The sequence below is a fragment of the Sminthopsis crassicaudata genome, chromosome 3 (assembly GCF_048593235.1).
Source record: "Sminthopsis crassicaudata isolate SCR6 chromosome 3, ASM4859323v1, whole genome shotgun sequence".
NCBI lineage: Eukaryota > Metazoa > Chordata > Mammalia > Dasyuromorphia > Dasyuridae > Sminthopsis > Sminthopsis crassicaudata.
Window position 1 is genome coordinate 363,911,919 of NC_133619.1, and position 7,008 is coordinate 363,918,926.

Genomic DNA, 7,008 nt, shown 5'->3' on the forward strand with positions numbered 1-7,008 from the left:
AAAAACCTGTTCACATTCTCCCTTATAAAACAAATACATTCTCTCTCTCTCTCTCTCTCTCTCTCTCTCTCTCTCTCTCTCTCTCTCTCTCTCTCTCTTCTTCTCTCTCTCTCTCTCTCTCTCTCTCTCTCTCTCTCTCTCTCTCTCTCTCTCTCTCTCTCTCTCTCTCTCTCTCTCTCTCTCTCTCTCTCTCTCTCTCTCTCTCTCTCTCTCTCTCTCTCTCTCTCTCTCCCTTTCTTTCCCTCTCTCTTTTCTTCCCTCCCTCCCTCCCTTTCTCTGGCCTCTTTCTGTTTCTGTCTCTCTCACTGTCTCTGTCTCTTTCTGTCTTTTTCTGTCTCTCTTTCTGTCTCTCTGTCTCTCCCTCTCCCCTTCTTCCCTTTCCTTCCCTCTCTTCCTTCCTTCTCTTCCTTTCTCTCCCTCCCTCCATCTTTCTCCATTCATCCTTCTTTCTCCCTCCCTCTCTCTCCCTCCTTCCCCTCTCTCTTTGTCTCTCTGATTCTCTCTGGATATGTGTGTCTCTCTCCCTGTCTCTGTCTCTCTCTGTTTCTGCCTCTCTGTCTCCATCTATCTCTGTGTGTGTTTCTGTATATGTGTGTCTGTGTGTCTGTCTGCTTCTGTCTCTGTCTCTTGTCTGTTTCTTTCTCATATATACACAAAAGCACTGGGCTTGGAATCAGGAAGACTAAAGTTCATGAATTCAAATTCAGCCTCAAACACTTACCAGTTGTGTGACCCTAGGCAAGTCACTTAATCCTATTTGCCTCAGTTTCCTCATCTGTAAAATGAACTGGAGAAGGAAATAGTAAGCCACTTCAGTATCTTTTCCAAGAAAACCTCAAACAGAACATGAAGATTGCACTTGCCTGAAAAATACTAAAAACATACCTCACACATTCCAAAATATTCCTATAGTTATTTCATACCGTAAGTAGGAATTCTGGATCTTGGAACAAGCATGGAAAGAGTCACAATGAAGGAGAAAGAGCAGTGGAGGGAGAGTAGAAGATGCAAAAGAGTTCAACTGGAGTGAAGTAAGATGTTACATTCCCAATTCTATACTAGTCTTTACTATCTGGGTGCCACTTGTAGTCAAGAGTGGTCCTCCAGAAGGAGCATCTCATCTCATCATACACGAACCTTGTGACCTAAAACTGTACATCCCAGCCAAGAATTTCTGGTCACCATCCTCAACTCTTGGGAAGAAGGAGATGGGACAAGCAAGGTGCAAGAAAAATGGCAGAGGTGGGTAAGGGTGATAATGGTTTTATTTTTCCAAATATCATGAAAACGAAGGGTCCATGGTAGACAACTGAGACCCATTGAACTGCCAAGATAAAAAGCATGTCTCTCTGCATTTCAGCACCCTAGGGAAACACCCCAATTACCTTACCCTAGTTATATCTCTATGTCTCTTTCATATCTTCAAGTCCCACCTGATTGTAACACAGTATTATCCTAATATACTGCATTCCAATATATCCCACTACACTATATTCTTCCACTCCAGATCTATTTATCCAAAGATGCACACATAGGGATACATACAAATTGACAGAGACCCTAATAGTCACACAAGCTGATATATGTGCATAGACAGAAAAGCATGCAGTTATAGATACCCTCACATGCAATGTATTTATTCACAAATTCAAGCAAGCAAAAACAGGTCCATATTTGTAGCAAGAGGTACTTTTATAGCATGGACATAACATACACAATTGTGATAGTTATACATATTCAGAGATTTGCTCAAAAGAATTAAAGTCTGGGTAAGAAATTTCATTAACAGTAGGAGGGAGACTAGGTAAATAGTAATGAGCAGATGAAGGTGGCAGATCAGTTAGAGTTTGTTGCAAGTTAGGAAAGTGTGGGAGGAACACCTGCCTATTTATATAATGTTCAGCCAATAAGGAGAATTAATTTTTCTGGGGAGGAGAGTAAAAATTGATCTCTGGGAGTTTGTGGCTCAGTCGATCACTAAGTATTTATTAAATGCTATCTGGCCACTTGACCCAGATGGCTCTGGAAGGGAAAGTGAAACAGGAGACTTTGGAACCCTCATTCACTTAAATCCAATTCACTTGCATATCATGGCATCATCTCTCTGATACCATGATCTTCTTTGAGAACGAAGGACCAACAACAAGTGACTACTCTGTGCCAAGAAGTACATAAGTGCTAGGGTTACAAAAAGAGGGAGGAGGAGACTTGTCCTGCTTCCAGAGAGCTCAGCCTAATAAGGGAGAAAATATCCAAATTACCATATGCAGATATACTATACACAGAATAAATTGAAGATAATCTCAGATGGAAGGCATAAAAATTGAGAAGGTTTGAGAAACCTTTCATGAAAAAGTGAGATTTCAGCTTGGATTGGAGAAAAACAGGGGATAGAGATGAGGAAGCAGGATATTTGTAAGTTTGGGGAACATTGAAAATGCCCAGAATCTAGAGATGGAACATTTTGATGCAGGATGGGGAAAGTGAAAGGAAGTAAGATGTAAGTGGATGTAAGTGCATGGCAGAGTAGGGGGAGAGGAGAGATAACATATACAAAGACTGAAAAGGTAGGAAGGAGCTGGTTTATGAGGGGTGTTTAATGTCAGACAAGTTTTTTTTTAATTTGATCCTGGAGATGTTGGGGAGCCCCTCAGAATTTATCAAGTAGAGAGGTGACATGGTCACACATGCATTTTAGAAAGATTAATTTGACAACTGAGTGGATGATGGGATTGTATGGTACAATGAAAAAGTACATGGGACCAAGAGTCAGAACACCACTAAAGTATGACCTTGAACAAGGTTATTTATGTCTCAGGGTTCTAATTTCCTTAACTTACCATGAAGGGGTCAAATCACAAGATCCCTTTAGGCACTCGAAGCCCAGGTTTCCATGGTTTTAGGGCAGGTCCAGATAGTCAGAAGGGGCTTCCCTGAGGAGATCTCTGAAAACTTTTCTGCTAAAGGACAGCTTCTACAAGGTCTACATGATGTTGCCAAGAGACTGTCTGAGTGTAAGGAGGATGTACATGACTTGGATGACTCTATGTACCAAGAATGAAATTCACAAATAGCCCACAGGATTGTGCAAGCTCAGCTAAGCCTGACAATCAAATCTGGGCACGGAGGAGGAGGGCTGTTTACAATCGGCTAATTGTGTGCCCTAAAATTAACTCTCCCAGAGTATATGCGTAGCCAGCATGTACAGGCTTTGAGTGACAGGCCCCCACGTGTAGATTTCCATAGAGATGTGGATGGCAATTTAGACATCTGCTGTCAAAGGTACCCATGTAAAAGTTTTACCTGTTGGGATTTTATTGGCATCCTCTTTCTTCAGTCTCTCTCTCCTTTCCTCCCTCCTTCCTTCCATCCTTCCTTCCTTTTCTCTTTTCTTTGTTCCATTCTTCTTTTGTCTTTTTGTATCTCTCTTTTTTCTTGCTTTCTCTTCCTTCCTTCTTTCTTTCTTTCTTTTTTTTTTCTTCCTTCCTTTCTTCCTTTCTCTCTCTCTTTCTTTCTTTTTTTCTCTTTTCTTTTTCTCTCTCTTCTTTCTCTCCTTCCTTTCTTTTTCTTTCTCTTCTTTCTTTTTCTTTTTCTTTCTTTCTCTTCTTTCTTTCTTTTTTCTTCCTTCCTTTCTTACTTTCTTTCTCTCTTTCTTCCTTTCTTTCTCTTTTTCTTTCTTTCTAAAAATGAGGCTACTGTTGTACAGGTCCTTCTCGTTTTAAAAAATAATAACAACAACTTTAGTATAGGAAGAAGGAAATCCAGAAGAACAAAAGAAATATATTAGGATATTTACTTGCATTTCCTCAGGCAATATGGTTTAGTAGATAGATAACCTGCTTTGGAATCAGGAAGACTAGGTCCTGGTCCCTCCTTTGTCACATACTTGTATATATATGATTCTGGTCATACAGTACCTCTCAAACAATTCTTGAGACAGAGGTGGGGAACCTTTTTTTTTTTTTTTTCTGCCAAGAAACCATTTGGATATTATAACATCAATCGCGGGTCATACATAATTATCAAATTTATACAACTTGAGAAATGGGAGGTTTTTGTATCTGGATTTCAGCTCACCATTGCCTGCAGTTTTAGCAAATAATTTTGGAGGCCTTATACAGTTTATGGATTGAACTCCTCCCGCCCCCCACTCCCCACTACTCTAGGACTATAAGTTGCAGAGAAGGTATTTATGATCAACCTTAGAAGAATTCTTCCCCAGGAACTCTCTATACCAATGAAATCACAGGACTGGTCAAAAATAAAATATTTGATTTTCAAAAATATTCACTGGAACACTGATATCTGTGAATTAAAAAAAAATAATATTTTGATTATTTTATTTCTATATAATTGTTTTCCTCTGTAATTCTATATATTTTGTTTTATGTGTTTAAAAACATCCCAAGACACTGCTCAGGAGATGTATGAGATTTTTTTAAAAATGTTTAAAAACCCTGCCCTGGAGGTTCTTTTAAGTTGAAAATTGCCTTTAAAATGTGCTTCAGGGGCAGTTAGGTAGTACAGTGTATAAACCATTGACCCTGTTGTCAGGAGAACTTCAGTTCAAATCTAGCCTCAAACACTACCTGTGTGCCTCTGGGCAAGTCACTTAACCTGATTGTTTTAGGGAAAAAAAAAAAAAAAAAAAAAAAACAAAGAAAGAAAAGTATGACTAACGTTACATTTGATATCCACAATATAGAATTTTCTAGGAGGCAACTGAAATTAATCTTTAGAGAAGGGCAAGATTTTATAATTACAGGGTCTAGGATAAGTAACATATCCACAGTTCAAAGCCAAGTCCTCTGACTACAAATCTAGTATTTTTTTGTTGAATACAAGTGTCCCCATATTCCTAATTTCCTCCTACCCAAGGGGGCCCACCAAATTCTAATGACTAATACTCAAGCTGAATCTCACTTAGAATTGGAACTCAAGACTGAAAATTGGTCAAATTAGGTGAAGAGAAAGAGAGGCATTATTTGATCTGGTTGCTTGGTATCAACCAGACTTGGCTCAGGGTGATTTTTGACAATTTCTGAAGCTTAACATCACTCTCAGAGGATAATGAGATCATTCTGAGATCATTCAAAAACTGTACCACAAATAGAACCTGAGGTAGTCAGAATATATTATTAATTAGGAAGCTCTTTGCTCTTGTCACTAAGCTGGACACTGCATGGACTGAGTCAAATGACTACCCTCTAGAAGCATATAATCTCTGGCTCTCTCCTTGGGATTTGAGGTATCTGGCTGGAACAAAAAAAAAAATCCCCTGAGCTATGCAGATATCTCCAAATCTAGTGCATAAAAATAACCAGATCTTTCCTTGAATTTTTCTGCTTTTATGTGAAAATACCATGTAAACTCAACCTAAGTCCTGTTTTGCTAAAATAATCAAATGACATGAATTCAATGCAAGAGACAACTTGGTACAGTGGAAGAATCCCTAGATCTGGAGTCAACTAAGAATTTGAGGGCAAACCCCTACATTTATTCACTGAAAGACTACAGAAAAATCTTTTAACTTTTTTAAGCCTGGGATTCATCAACTGTAAAAAATGGCATAAGCATTATACCAAGCCCATGCAGGTTGTTGAAAAGAAAAAAAATTTATAAACTAAAAACACTATGTAAAAGTGAATTATCATATAAATTAAATGAATGAATACTATTAGCAGTAAATACAAGTCAGTGGAAAAAAGGTTCTAGCCCTAATTTCCTTTATAACTCTTAAGTAGAGATCTAATGGTTTGCTTATATTTAAAAATTATTTCTTACTCCCTTGTCCCCCTGAGAGGATTCCATGAATCACATAATATAAAAATCATTGGAATAAATGGCCCCATGTTGATGTTACCAATTCATTTGAAACAGCTCTAGTTTTGATGACATATATTGAATGATTAAGTATTCCTACAAAAGATCTGGTACTAGGTATAATCTAATCTGGCCTCTCTGTAAATGACTATATGTTACATTTCACAGTGACATTTCCAGTGCTGAACAGTTAAGCTCCAGATTAAGTAGAACTCAAGACTCCTGATGATCCTGTCCCATGGCCCTAGAATGTCACAATAAGAATTACCTTAAGAGAACATTTAGTTAAACCTCTTCCATCTCCCTTTCTACCACCCCTAGACCACCACTACCCACTCCTCTGCATTTTATAGTTGAGAAAAGTGAGAAAAAAACCAGAATGATTAAAGGACTTGTTCAGGGTCCCACAACAAATTAATAGCATATTTAGATATAAACTCAGCTCTTGTCCCCCAGTCTTCCTCTATACTAGCCATGTGTGGCTATATAACAATGACAAGAGGAAGTCATCTCATTTCAATTTATTTAATATAAGTGGTCTTCTTACTGGGATCTCCCTATATCAGAGAAAAATCAAGTCCAGTCCCTTTCCCCAATCCATATACTTCATGCAATGAAAGTATTAATATAATTAAGTAATAATAATGAAATAATGAAAGTATTAATATAATTATATATTAATATAATTAAGCCATTCCTTTAATGATAAAAATCCCCAAGATATTAGCATCAGATAATAAAATTTAAATATAAGAAATGTCTGACAATTGACCAGCATGTGCCAAAGATAATTAAAGGCCAATTTAAACACTTTTCTACTGTTAGGGATGATTTCCCTGCCCACTACCAAGTCCTCTGTTTCTACATATCCCTCACTTAGTTGTCACTAGAAATCCTTCAAAAGAAGTTTGTAAAGTTAACCTCAATATTCTCTGTCATTATTCTCCCAAACAACTATTTGGGCCTCTTATTCTTCATCTGTAAAAATAATAATGATAATAACACTTTTATATATGTTATCTTTTAAATTTTCCAAATACTTTATACCCACAATCTCATTTGATCCTCAACACTGTCCTGAGAAGTGATAGCTCCCAATATTACCATCCTCATTTTACAAAGAAGGAAACTGAATCTCAAAGATATTAAAAGACATGTCCCCAGCCACAAAGAGCAAGTTTCAGA